This window comes from Danio rerio, chromosome 3 (assembly GCF_049306965.1).
Source record: "Danio rerio strain Tuebingen ecotype United States chromosome 3, GRCz12tu, whole genome shotgun sequence".
NCBI classification, from domain to species: Eukaryota; Metazoa; Chordata; class Actinopteri; order Cypriniformes; family Danionidae; genus Danio; species Danio rerio.
The window spans coordinates 37,347,444-37,362,717 of NC_133178.1; the positions used below are offsets into that span (position 1 = coordinate 37,347,444).

Here is a 15,274-nt window from a genome sequence, read left to right on the forward strand (position 1 = left end):
CTGTTTCATCAGTTTTGTTATCCAGCTTATTTTCTTTGCACGTGTGAATTCAAGCATTCTTTTCTCCCAACACATTTTCAATCTAGTATTATCTCTAAGGTACAGTAGAAATGCTGAGAGTGGCTATTTGTCTGTTTTTTGATCATCATAGGCCCAGGAAGGGAAACACATGGTTCTCTTCAGGTTCTTTTCGCTTCATCATCACAACATATGTTCATCAATTAGAAACCTGCTGCCTGCTGCTCCAGAATTAAGACGGCATGTTCTCTTCTTTCTCAATCTCTTTGATATGTCAACATGTGTCGCTGCACACTGCTTCATGTGCAAATCATTCTCTGAAAGATTCTCTGAATCCTCTTTGTGCTTTGCTTTGAGCTGATGTTTTCAGAGTGGCACAGATATAGTCTTGGGGTTTGGTTAAGTTGATAGAATTTCACACTCAGCTACTCAAACTGATTGATTTAAATTAATATCACAGATGGGACTGAGAAATGTGTCTGTGACCTGTTACGATTTAATCTGGTCTAGGGGAAGGCCACAAAAAAAATAAATAGTCGTTGGTGAATGAATGTATGGCAGGGAAAAATGCTCTCCACTCCCAGCATGGCATATAACCTAAACCAACCACAATCAAATGCAGCAAAAAGAGGTTTATTTACAAACGGCACAACAAACAGGATGTTAATCTTCAGAAGATGACAAGGCCGAAATAAAAAAAAAAACAAATTAAATCTAACTCTACCTTAAAACTGTCTTTCAAAACTAAAAGAAAAGAAAACAAAATGTCAGCAAAATAAGCAAACTCCCTTTACCAACATAAATGGGAGAAAAATAGCAATAAAAACTGAACAAAGTTAAAATTGCTAATCAGCAACTTAACACTCACACTCACTACGTGATACAACAAGCCAAAAGTGTAGAATTCAATAGGTCTGCACCCATGTGATAGCAACTAACACTCAAGTTAAAACTCGACAACAACATGTCTGGAATTGAGGATCGTAAAATAAACTGTTGCACACAATAGCATTATTTTTAAACATTTTATCTGTTCGTTTACATGACAACAACATTTTGGGAACTGAAAATCCATAAATTTGAAACAGATTTAGTTTTTTTTTTTCTATACTTTTTTCTTTTTAAATGTAATAACTCCGTTACAAAATTCATTATAAATTCAACACAGACTCATTTTTAAAACATATACCTCTATATACATTTCTGGACATTGCAAATTATGCGGTATAGAAGAAGTATATGGCTGCATTTTGTCTTTAAAACAAAACAGTATGACACTGTTCCTTTTCGTGTTTAACAGCTGACCAATTACCTCTGTATGACACCTTTTCAGCTGTTACCAGTTTGTCCAGTGGCTCGCTACATACATCAGCAGACTTTTGATGAGCAGAGCTGACTGTAACGACGGAGAATGGTTCCAGAGAGCAGAAAAAACAAAACCAATAAATAAATAAATAAATAAATAAATAAATAAATAAATAAATAAATAAATAAATAAATAAACAAATAAAACAAGTAAATAACAGGGTGAGGATGTGGTAAAATCTGAAAATGTGGTAAAAAATCAGGCGAGGGCTTTTCTTTTTTTGGATTACTTTTGAAAACACTGTCGGTTGGGTTTAGGGAAGTGGGTGATCAGGCCAATCGGTGCATTTGTAAACACTATCGGTTGAATTTAGGGAAGGAGGAGGGTGGGTCAGTCGATTTGTTGGTCAGTCAGTCAGTCATTCAATCAGTCAGTCAGTCAGTCAGTCAGTCAGTCAGTCAGTCAGTCAGTTGACAGCAGCCTCTGGTGGATTTACGCGAAATAGGCAGGCACAAATAGCACTCGCAAGAGAAATTTGAGATCTCAAAGAGGGTACACGTTAGCGGTACGTAGTCAGAATGATCCTGGTTTATGTAAATCATTTGTAAGCATTAATCTGGCCATTAATATAAAGTGTGAATTAAACACAATACTTGCAAAATATTGAGCTGTTGTCAAAAAAGAAAAGAAAAAAAAAAAAAAAAAAAAAAAAAAAATATATATATATATATATATATATATATATATATATATATATATATTCAAACCAGAGTCCTGATTTATTTCTTGACAACATTACATTTTTATTATAGCGAGACTAAACCATTGTTTTTGTAATTTTTTATTAATATCTCAATACTCAGAGTTTTGCCCATTAATCACTGCAAAAAGTTCAAATGCTCTAACGTTCTCTATCAACTGAAAATACTGATAGACATCATTGTTACAAACTTGCTGCTGTCTTGGTGATTGGAAATTTTTAATGAACCTCTTGATAAACAACATGTTTTGTAGAATTATGACAGAAGCAGTTTGGTACTGGACAAGGCCACCAGAAATGCCTTCCCACCAGAAATGTATTTTTTTTTTTTTTTTTGGAATTTGGCTCAAATGTGAGTCTCTTACACATTTGCTCTGTGTGTTTGTGTGTGCGTGTGTGTGTGTATGTGTGTGTGTGTGTGTGTGTGTGTGTAACAGATGTCATCCTGCAGGACTATTTTAATAAACTACTTTTATTTTGCTTTACTCTAACCATTGTCCGACTGAAGACCTTTTAGTAGATTTCCGTGACAGTGATTAAGCTAGTCAGCATTATGGGGCCCCCTTCTGGCCTGGTACCCCAAGCATTAACCTGTCTTGCCTGGTGACAAGCGCCACCTTTGTAAGTTCCTAAATTCACTTGCTGACTTGCTGTCATGTGATATGCTGGCTACATATTTGCTCTAACAAGCAGCTGAACGGGTTCACCAATGTGTGTTTACTGTATAAATAAAACTTTTTATGTCATTCCGCAATGAATGTAATGGGAAAAAAATACTGAGAGCTTGCCTTAGCCTGGAACTAGAGGTTTAGACAGGTCTGTGTGCGGTGATGCACTCACTGACTGTATTTATTAAAGCTGAAACTCACAGGACAGCATCATCTCAGGAATGCTGAACACTGTTTCCCCCCCGCTGCATTATTGCACGGAAGAATAGCACATTCCTAAATCTGTGCTTGTGTGCATCTCTCCAGAGATGCATCGGCTTGCTTCCACAATGGACGTAATGAGATTTTTTTCCCGAGGCTTGTATTCATACTTATTCACTTGGGAACTTATAGGGCCAATATTATTTGAAAATATGGATGGGGTTATGATTAATATTCTCAGTGAACACAAATAGATATAAATGTGTATTGCAATGGGAATTAATGCATGACTCGATGGTTTTAAGCAAGATTGTGTTCATTTATCAGAGACCATGCGTGATGCATTACATTCATATTGCATGAATTAGTTTTTCAATGCTTCCGGAATCCTTATCCCAAGAGTCCTGATGCTGTAGTTATTAATTTAATTCTGTCGTGAACTGCCAGTAGACAGATAAAATGTGCTTTCATTTTATGTAGATCCTTAAGTTTTCGTCACCTGTCATATCCGGTGTCAGGACATTTAACAACCTGATTAAATTATCGTTTTTTTCTGCCTTAAATGATGGAAACAGAGAACAATTTCCTCTTAAATAACATCTTTTCTCACTCTAAGGCAGCTGAAGTGCTTTCTGGCATCTTAAAGGACATGTTAATAAACCGCTTAAATATCAGGGCATGTGCAGAAAAGCATTACAGAGATAAACATATTTAATTACCAGCCAAACACTTTAGGTTTTAATATTTATCTATCCTCTGCAGATATCTTTTTGCGCTTTGATGCATGCTTTCAATAATACAGCATAAAGTACAGATTTTTTTTTTTCACACATTGCTCTCCCGTAGCTCAAATTGACTCACTTTTGTTGTATTTTCATAGCTCGGGTAAAATAATTCTCCTGTGTGTTTTTTTTTTCTTCTTTCAATCTCATTACTATGAAGACTGAAGCATCCTTTTAATGCAGATAACATTTTCATAGATTAATGTGATAGATGCGGCCAACTTATTGTTATTAATATACATAAGAATGCATGGAGTAACAGTCAGAAGCAATCTACGGTATAATGTGTCACTGAGCTAAACAAACGTTTGCATATTTTACTTCTAACTAAAGTAGTTCACAGCTCAGTGGCCAAAGTCATCAATGCATATGAAAGGTCACTGGCTAATAACCTTCATCCCTCATCTTGGTCTTTTATGGAGTGTGCTTTTGTGTGTAAGTGCTTGTGTGCATGTGTGTGTGAGCTGTATTGCACATCCGTTGTAAGTATTTTGGCCTTGAACAGTAGCAAGGGCAAACAAACAGCTCGGCCCATTTGGGCAGGTGCAATGCCAAGAAAATGGACATTTTTCAGCTTCAGTCCTGTAGTGTTAATGAAGATCTGATGTTGAATTATATTATTTTTTTCCACATTATTTCAGCACAATCTAATTTGTATTCATAAATATGCTTATGCAAAGTGGTTCTAGTTTGCACACAATTTTATGTTTGCCTAGACAATGAAATGCTCAAAGTTGCTCATTGACAACATCTTTAAAACATAAAAGCTTTTGCTTATGAACAATTTTAGAGATCTTCAAGTGTTTGGAAATCTACTGAGGTTTGCACAACGCTCAAAGAGTAATTTGGTTTAGTTTAGACTGAGATTAATTGAATGTAATCATTAAAGTGCAGTAAAAGGGATAGTACACCCAAACATTTTATTTTGCTGTTAAATTACTTACTTTCAATACATAAAGATGTTGGTAGCTGTTTTTCAGTAGCACATTAAAGATGCTTTTTCACTGAATTAATGATTGTGATTTGTATAATGCAGTTATTTATTCAATTAACAGGTATACTGTCAGGCCTTTCACCATTATTAATATATCGACTTATCGCACAACACATGGACATGACCTCAATCATTTTTGGTTATGCAATATATATCGCTCATATAAATAAAAATCAATTTTAGCAACATTTTAGCTGATTGTGCAACTTCTCTATCTCTATTGGATTGTCAGTGTCAGTATGGTTAAAAAAACACTATAGTATTTACTATAAATTACTTGAGTATATTTTCAAGCGGGTGCCTGACAACTGAAAATAGATATGGCAGCAGGTATCGTAGCCTCTGTCACTTTTTACCTTGCTTTTTTTTGTTAAGATTTATTGTTTCTTAGCATTCTTATTATTTCACATTCTAATTCCAATGCCTAACTATTAAATTGTTAAAATGACTATAATTACGTAAAATATTCTTAAGAATAAAATACTATGTATTGTTTGGAAGAGTATACTTGCTTTGTAATAATATTATGTCATTATTCTGGCTTTTTATAATGAGTGTCATAAAATAACAATAATATTGTTATTAGCAATATTTTTGGTGCAATATATCGTAAAGAATGATATTGTGATAGGCCCATATACTGTACTTCGTTTGAGTATGGATTTATTGTTTTCTTGGTTATTTGTAAAAGGAAAAATGTGACATACAAAACAAATTCATTAAAGTCAAGGTTATGTACAGTAGTATGTGTTGTAATTGTGCTTAAAACTAATATTTTGCCAGTGACTGGTTATATAACTACAGTAAGATTAAAATCCAAATTGGTTTAAGTAGTTTTTGTTTTTGATTCGCTTTCAAATGTCAGACCATAAAGATTTTAATTTAGTGGAAGAGATTAGAGAGATGACAAGTAATCATTGTGCTTTACCTCAAGTTCTTGTGCATTATTAGAATGAATTAAGTTTAATTAATTACATTAATTAAAAAAGTTCACACAGTTTCATATACTTCCCAATTTATACACTCGTTTGGCTGCTGTCGATGTTCTCGCTTTGATGATACATACAAAATTACACACTGTAGAAAAATCCTGGTTGTCTTAATTTAAAAAAAAAAAAAATATATATATATATATATATATATATATATATATATATATATATATATATATATATATATATATATATATATATATATATATATATATATATTTACATTTAAAACAAAAGCTGTCAAATGATCAGATATCTGTGTGGAACAAAAACTGTTGTCAGACTGCAACAAAAAAAAAAAAAAACACTCAAACACACTGAATGATACAATGGCAAAATATTGTTTAGAAATTAAATCATCCTTCTGGGGTAATTTAGCTGAAGTAACTTAAAAAATAATGCAAATGTTTTAAAACATATGCAGCTATTGTAATGTAACCAATTACATTTAAATAACTAACTGTGTACATGTTGGGGGTAATTTTTCCTAACTATTGTGATTTCCATTGTCTTTCCAAATGTTTAAACTATGTGCACACTTTATGTCAAATATCTGCAAATGAGATCACTCTGAATATTTTTTATGAAGACCTTACTAAGCTGAGCACATCTGAATTTAAAGGTAGCTTTGAAGGATTAAAAACTTGAATAAAATGTTTCTGCATTTGAAAGACAGCCGGCGGAAAGAAATAATATAACACTCTAGTCTCCTGAATTTCTTCTTTAAAAAGTGCTTGTAATACCTGTTCTGTAACCCGGTGGAAACGGTAAACCCAGCAGCCAATGGGCAGGACACTAACAGACTGATTTACTGACCCATGAAGTGCATGTGAAATTGCTCTGCTGGAGCAGCAAGTCATGGTGGATTTGGTCAAAAGCCTTGAGGATCACAGCAGTCAATCCTCCAAAAACACATAATGTGCTGCATTATGAAGACCACTGGTTCAACTTCCAACCGCAACAGTTTTTGCAAAACACAGCTTTTACATGAGCATCAAGTTGATGTGAAATTCCCTGTGAAACTGCTGCCAATCACAGCCAAACAGATGTAATGTTTGAGAACAAATTCCTAGACCAATGAGATGACAACAGGTGGAGAAAAAAACAAGTGTTATTTGTGTGTCTAGTTTGGACAACTACTACTTTTGCACCTACCATGGCATTATGCTGGCCATCCCATGTGAATTTTAGGAAGATTGCATGAATCTGAGGGATGTACTGTGAAAGTGATGGATGTGAAAATCGAATGATAGACCTGTGGTTAAAGAAAATCACACTTGCTTATCTTCAGTATGCCTGGTGTTGTGACAATAGTGTTGTCAAGTTATTGTCACTGGCATCCAGCAGAGCATATGGAGCGAATGCATTTCCCCAGTAACTTCAGACACTTAAAGGACAGTTTAATATTACAATAAGTATGAGAGTCTCAACAGAGATTTCAAAGCACAGCATATTCTGTCACTGTTTTGTACAGTGTGGTTTTAGTCTACACTTAAAAAATCATGTTTGCTGTAATCAAACTACTTAAATTGAGATGAAACAACATATTTTTTGATGTTGTCCCGACATACATCAATTTTGTCGAACCCAGCATTTTTTATGCACTGTAGTATTTGTTTATTATTATTATTATTATTAGTTATTGTTTATTTATTTTTATTTATTTATTTTCAACTTTGTTTATTTTTTTTTCTTTTTGTTGCTGTATTCTTTAGAGGCTTTAATTATTCATTTATTTATTTATTTTCAACTGTTACATTTTTCTTTATGCTGCTTTATTCTAAACAAGTTTCTATATTTATTTATTTATTTGTTTGTGTATTTTAGTTATATTTTGGTCCCACTTTATATTGTGTCCTTAACTACTATGTACTGACATCACAAAATAAATACAATGTCCTTACTGTGTTTATAATGGATTTGAGAATACTTGTGATGCTTTTGAGTTGGGATAGAGGTTGGGTTATGGACAGGTTTGGTGGCTTGGGTAGGTTTAAGGGTGGGTTAAGGTGTAAGGGATGGTCAACAGTGTATTTACAAATGTAGCTACAAAAGTTAATACATGTAACATACATGTATTTAATCAAGCATAAGTACACAGTAAATACATGTATTTACACAGTAAGTACATTGTAACAAACTATTAGTTCCTGTGTAAGTACATATTAGTTAAGGCCACTTAATATAAAGTGGGACCTATATTTTTTAAAACATATGTACTGATAACAACAGTGTTGGTTTCATATTTTTATTTATATACTTTTAATAACTTTAATTTTTAATATATATTTTCTGATATTTATTTTTGTGTACCTTTTTACTGTTTCATTTTAGTTAACAGTTGCTGTGTTTCCCTCCAAAGATGTGAATTAGGCTTATACGCAGAATTGGTAAATTGTTTAAAACATTTAAATGTTCAGATGTAACAATTATATTTATGGCGTCACAGTGGTGCAGCGGATAGCACAATCGCCTCACAGCAAGAAGGTTGCTGATTTAAGCCTTGGCTGTGTCTGTTGGCATTTCTGTGTGGAGTTTGCCAGTTCTACCCGTGTTTGTGAGGGTTTCCTCGGGTGCTCCGGTTTCGCTCACAGTCCAAACACATGCACTATAGGTGAATTGGGTAAGCTAAATTGTCCATAGTGTATGTTTGTGAATGAGTGTGTATGGATGTTTCCCAGAGATGGGTTGCAGCTGGAAGGGCAGATATTGCGTGAAACATGTGCTGGATACGTTGGGGGTTCATTCCCCTGTGGCGACCCTAGATTAATAAAGGGACTAAGCTGAAAAGAAAATGAATAATGAATACATTTATATTTATATGTTTATAACATAATTTGCCATATTTAATATGTTATAAAATCTAAATATTTAAATGTTATTAAATTACAAATGAAGTAATATTTCCATCCAATGGGTCAAAGAGAACAAAAATGTCACTTCCTGATAAACTTGCACCAAATAAAAAAAAGAAATACTCTCTGGTTTGTCTATCTATAAAACACATACTATAGTAGCATTTAAATTTACTTGATTTATTCTAGCTTAAGTCATTTCTGGAACAGTTTAAATGTAATTTTGTTAAGGTCGTTTTTCCAGCAGAAGCCATTTTTAAATTTAATCTGAAGGTACAGTAAAGGTTCAGTTACAAATGACTTTGTTCAGGTCCCAGCGGTGTGTAGTGCACAGTATGTCATTATCGTGCTGCTGAGGGGGTCACTGTTTCCCTGTGGAAGGTTAAAAATGCTGGCTGTCAGAGCAGCACCTCTCAGACCTCTAAATCCAGAGAAGACGAGAAGAACCTCTCCTGCAGATGCCATGCATTCTAATGAGCTGCTGGGTACACTACATGTTGTACAGTTAGTCTAACTTTTCTAAAACTCCCACAGTGCGGGAGAAACTAAAGTGGACATTTAGTTTCTACATAGACCCTTATTTGCCTTTCTTGTTATTTGTTATATGTGGAGTTTGCTGTGAGTTTACTGTGAGTTTAGTCATATTAGTAACTATGTAATAAAGTGTCACATTCAAAAACCTGTCACTTAGGCAGATTGGCTTAAATATAAGCTGTTTCAAGAGTAAAAGAAAGACTTGACACTTGCACAATGTTTGTTACATGTTTGTTTGGTACATTGACCTCTGATACAGCATGTCAAAAGATCAGGGGAATTTTGATTTCTCAGTTCATGACCCGTTCAAATGCACAGTGTGAGTACTGTATCAAACAGGAGGAGGACCAGATGCAGTACAGCTCTAGGGGTTTTCTCTTTCAGTCAGCACACTTTCCTCTGCAAACACTGCCATCACAGATCATGATGCTCTCGATAACACTTCTGAAGAAGCTAATGAAGACCAGGCCTCTTGTCTTTCTGAATCACTGATTGGTGGCCTTTGCTGGAGTGGGTAAATAAGTAACTGACAGCTGAGAGAATTAGGGGAAATGGAGGGGCTGGTAATAACGAGGAGGATTTAGTAACTTAGTGAGCTTTACCTGAAGTGACCCTCAAGAACAGCTCATCCATGATGCATGTGGCTTCTCCTCAAATGCTTGTGCTTATGCTTTTTGGACCCCTGGGTTTTCATGCTTAACATTTCCTTTCATCCAACATCTTATTCGAACACTTGCAGGCTTGATCATTGCCGCCAAGGCCAAATCCCTCTGTCCCTGAGCACTGCTGTCTTTCTACTCATCATACAGTTTTTATCTTTAGTCTGACTGTCTTAAGATAAATGTGTACCCTGCTCCTCTGCCATATATTTTATTTGTATCCAGCATTTGCCATCAATGCTGAAATTTTTAAATTGATGACTTTTCTTTCACTGAAAGAAGAGCTGCTTCAAGTTTCTCAATAATTTATAAACTACCTTTTGTGTATCAGTGTCAGTGCTTCCCAGACATAGACTTACTTGAGTGGGCCACCCATTGTAATAATGGCTGCCCAAGTATATTTGGTGACTTTTTTTACTGTTATTATCAACTTTTTACTTTTTTTGTGTGTCTGTCCATAAACCAAGTATCCGCGATCGATTAATTAGTGGAAAATCTTGTCTTGTTACTCGTTTCCTACTGCTGGTTCTGTGAGAGCTAGATCTGTCAACATTCCCACAGACTGGGATTCCCACATCTCACATGTTCTACTTTCGCTTGGGTTCGCAGCTGACAGAGAGCGCACACAGCCGTGAGAGTGAGATGAACATTAAATAATTCCTTTTTTAATCTAAATGACTCAAAAAAACTTTACTATATATTCAGAGAGGATAAAATGACATCTAAACTGGTTGCAAAAGATTTGTACACCATTAGAAAAGGCTAATAAACTTTGTCATGTTTGAATAATCTACACTTTTTAATCTTTTTCTCATAATTTTTAGAGATATGGTCTAATTTTATTCATTTTTATGTTATTTATTTCTCATTTGCTGTATATTGTGTTAGTTTGATGTTAATATATTACATATTTTGTACATGTCTAAAATACTTTGGCAACTGTATACAGAAGAAAATGTCAGCAGCAGATTTTAGTGTGCTACACAGCAAAATATGGGGACCCAAAACAACTCTATGGGTGTTAATTTCAACACTTTGAAAGTGTCTCATGGGGTCCACTCAAAACAGAGTTAAATCAACACTTTCAAAAGGGTTGGCACATTGACACCGAAGTAAGGGTTAATTTTAACTCTGGGCAGAGTTAAAAAATGTAACTATATTTAACACCGCCTGGTGTAATATATTGTTATTTTATTCAACTCTCTTGAGTGTAAATATGGTAAAAAGGTCAAATAGACTGTAAATTACAAAATAAAAAACATTTTATTTGAAAACATTCACAACTTCAACAATTCATTTAGTTTTTAAAATGCAACAATGTCAAATATGCTTTAAATGTTTTATTAGTACAGACAGTATCAACAAAATATGTATGACCAGTGCTCAAAAAGGCTGTTTCAGTCCTTTGGTCCAAACTTGATTTTTCATCAGTGCAATTTGAAAGTTCAATATATCGTCACTCATAGTTTTCTTCTGAACGCATAGTTTTCTTCTGAAATTACATTTTAAACAACTTGGCGTGCAAATCTTTCACTTCTGGTGTTTCCTTGTTCCTCCATATCAAACACAGCAGTTTAAATGAAGGTATAAATGCTGTAAACTTGTGTGAAAACAAACTGGAGCTAGGAAATCTCATCAAGCATGTCCTGTGAATGAAGTGCTTCCCAGCCACAGGATGATCTTTTTATCCATGACGATGTAGTAGCTGCTGATCGCTCGTCTGGTGGTTCCTGATGCACGGATATACTGTAGGGTGATGCTCATCTAACAACTCTTCAAAACTCCAGCATGACTAAGAAAAATGTTTGAAAACAAATTGCAATCAAATTTCTATGATATATTTAAAAGAACATTTAAAGTAAATAAAACATTCAAGAAATCTAAACTCACCTTTTGAAAATCTTCATGATGATCCACAACTTGACTCTCCCAGCTGGTTGAGGTGACAGGATATGGAAAAGTAGAAAAAACACATACATCACTGTTGGATCTCCAAAAACAATTAGGTTAACCACTATGACTAGAACTGGAAAAACAGGCAGCTGTCTGTCCAGAATCCTGAATTTAACACAACACTTGGAGCAAAATTTAGAGGAGCTTAAAATCTTTTATATCATTTAGTGATGCTGACTTCCCCAAAATATTGGCCACAGTGTAAAAAATATTCATAAACTTACAGTTTTCTGTAAGCGTGTGTGTGCGTGTGTGTGTGTGTGTGTGTGTGTGTGCGTGTTTCTTTACCAGATTCATCTTGTTAGGCCCTTTCAGGTCCAGTATTGACGCCACCTTTCCTGGAGTCTAGCAGATGTTTCAGGTCCAAATATAATCTAAAATATTAGGATACGCAGAAGAGGAAAAGTGCAATGCAAAGAGCAAAACATTATTTAAGTAACAGTTCACCCACAATACAAAACTTATCACCTTCATGTCATTTGTTATTCTCTAATGCTCTAATACCCTCTCAGCTTATTGTGAAACAAATACAGAACTTTATCAAACATACCTTCATTATTATCACCACATATGACCAAGAAGGTGTGCTTGGTCATTTCACCAACTCTGGAAATACACCATCCGTCTCTAATCAGCCACCGTCACAGGGTCTTGTGTTATTGTATAGAGAACTGTGGCTGTTAAAAAAAACAACAACACATTAGTATCTAACACATATGCATAACCTTCAGATAAAAAAGAGAGGTGAACATCACAAAGTATGCCTCACACTTTTTCAGATATGTTTTGATTCAGATGTTGATTATTGATAATAAATCTACAAATCAAACCTGTATCATCATTAGGCTGCTCAAATATGAATCAGTTGATTAATTTTACAGACAGGTGGCTGTTTACAACGCACTAAATTGTCTTTAATAAAACGGAAATGTTGTGTACAGTACATGCTAAGTTTAGCCTATAGTTTTAAGCACAATATCATGCTGGAGAAAAAGCTTGACTAAGATGTTCCTGACTACAGAACTAGCCTAACTTACTAACGTCAGACATCCCGAGTTGGGAAAAGTCATTTTCGGGGGATACAGAGCTGATTTGCGGGAGGTAGCGGGAGAGATGAGTACCTGAAGAGCGGTGGGATGAGTTGCGCGCGACGTTCCTAAAGAGCGGTGGGGGTGACGCGCGACGTACCTGAAGAGCTGGGAGGGATGCGGTGGAGAGGGGTGTGCAAAGTGTTTAATGACCGGGCGGGAGACGCGCGATTTCCGGGAGATTATCATTCATTTGCGGGCATCTACTTGAGCATCTGGGAGTCTCTGTGCATTTGCGAGATAACGTTAACGTTAGTCTCGCAACTTCCGGGAGACTTCTGTAACGTTAAATGTCTGATAAAGTGCAAACGCGGTCATTTAAAGACATTAATGTTAACATTCCGACTTTAATGGTTGTCAACACTTAATATATTTCAAACGTACGTTATCACACGAGTCTATGGACTAACGGTAACGTTATATGGACGGCCACGAATGAACCAGTTTAAAAGGGCCGCGGTGTTTAAAATAACCAAATTAACGTAACTTACACGAATAACAAACAATCATATGTTTCAGTCAGGAAGCCTTTTACAAGTAAGCATATGTTCATTTACTCACCAGATATGTTTTAGAAACTCTCCAGGGCTTATGGAAACCGTCCTGTGTTGCTGTTAGCATCCGGGCAGAGTAGGCTAGGCGCTCCAGGGATTCCCTCGCTAAGTTAGTTTGCTTCGAATTAAAGGAGAAGTGTCGATTTTATTTTACAGATGGGTAACAACGCACAAAATGGCATTAAGCGTGACAGAAATGTGTTGAACATGTACATTTGATGTTTTTATGCACTATGTATGCGTGAGCATATATAAAAACATTATTGAAAAGAATTCAATAGTAATGCAGTTAAGCTAGATACACAAACGACCATGAATGAACCGCAGAAGTTTAAAATTGTCACTCCATTCTAAAGTTATTAACTTAACAATATGTTTACAACTGTATTTCCTTAAAGAAAGTCTGTAAAATACCAACATTTAGGTAGTTTGACTCACCAGTTGCTGTTCTAAACCTCAGATGGAAAATGGCGTCTGGAAAATTCTTCAGTGACTGGGGCTGCATGAATTCCCGGATGTTGGAAATAACACCACCAATTGTTGAAAACTTAACTCCTTGATTTCGCACTGAATAAAATCAATTCTAACTCTTATTATATTCATTTATCAAAATCTTAACTCTTTAACGTCAACACTTTACTCTGAAATGCTTCAACACCGAGAATTTAACTCTGATGAATTTGCTGTGTATCAGTGTGTGCAAATGGTTCCTGACTAGCATAACATTAAGAAATATAGTGGATTTCTATTTAAATAATGGTAAAAAAAGAATTAACCCTCTGAAAGTAAACAATATAACAGTGTCATATAAAAAATATTGTTAATAATTACATTATTTCTTTGTCACATGTAGCTAACCATTTGTGTGCAGTGGGTGATGTGTTTTAATTTGGCTACCACCGCAAGTAAATCTGTGGGAAGCACTGTGTTGTAAACATACCTGCCAACATTTGTCTATGAAAATCTAGAAAATCCAGGGCATGGGGGGTGGAAGTGGTTCTCAGGGGTGAAGTGTCTAAATAACACTGTTCAGAACCAGTTAGTAACTGCACTGTGGTCTTGGTAACTGTACTATTATGGACCGGGGTCGAACGGCCACTGCGATCGGATCAGATACTATACCAAAGTTGGCAACCTAGGGATGTTACAGACTGTACCAAAAAGCTGAGGACCGGGAGTGGGGGTAAAATTAAGGGAGTTTTACGGGTGAAATAACAAAATGGGAGGCAGGCGGGAGATAAGTATGACATACAGGAGACTCCCATGAAAAATGGGAATGTTAGCGGGTATGGTTGTGAGGTAACTAACTAAAAATTGTGTCAATACTTACTGAAAGTCCTCCTTCAGTAATTTTCTCCTTAAAATGGTACATAAAAAAGTATGTGTTTGATTGATTTGGACTCTTAAAAAGAAGGTAAGCATTGACCTCCATTATAATTAATCACAAAGCACTAAAAGGCATTTACACATTGGATGGCATATATTTTTTGTGTAACCTATTCTTTCAAAATGAACCTTTGTTAATTAGTGTTAATGTACACTGAAAGTAATTTCTTGTAATCAATGTTAATGTACACTGAAAGTAATTTCTTCATGCATTAACATGTCTCAAATTAAAGTATCCACCATTGCCTAATTTAGTATGCATCAGTTAATGTATATGCTAATTACTCCTCACCTCCACTTAATCGCACCAGCTCGGACCTGCTCCACTTTCAGTCACTAAACTAAAGCAGCAAACACACAATGGCAAGTGTTAATCAGTTCATCCATATATGTTTGAACATTAATGCATTTTAGGAAGCGCACTTTACAGTGTTGGACATATAACAGTAATGCTTTTAATAGCCTTTGGCTTGACTACATTATCAAGCAGCTAGTGCTATCACTACCTAATGCCTAGTGTCACA

At 35.2% G+C, this 15,274-nt stretch overlaps 1 protein-coding gene and 1 long non-coding RNA gene across 8 annotated transcripts in view; one reads left to right on the plus strand and one right to left on the minus strand.

Annotated features, from left to right (window-relative positions):
- Positions 1 to 15,274, plus strand: part of asic2 (acid-sensing (proton-gated) ion channel 2) — an 814,368-nt gene that overhangs the window by 661,692 nt on the left and 137,402 nt on the right.
- Positions 11,016 to 13,862, minus strand: LOC137490133 (uncharacterized). The gene is made up of 6 exons (XR_011009501.2): positions 13,803 to 13,862; positions 13,372 to 13,482; positions 12,273 to 12,399; positions 12,011 to 12,096; positions 11,660 to 11,702; positions 11,016 to 11,561 (listed from the first exon to the last, which is right to left on the minus strand). It is a non-coding gene; the product is annotated as an uncharacterized lncRNA (long non-coding RNA).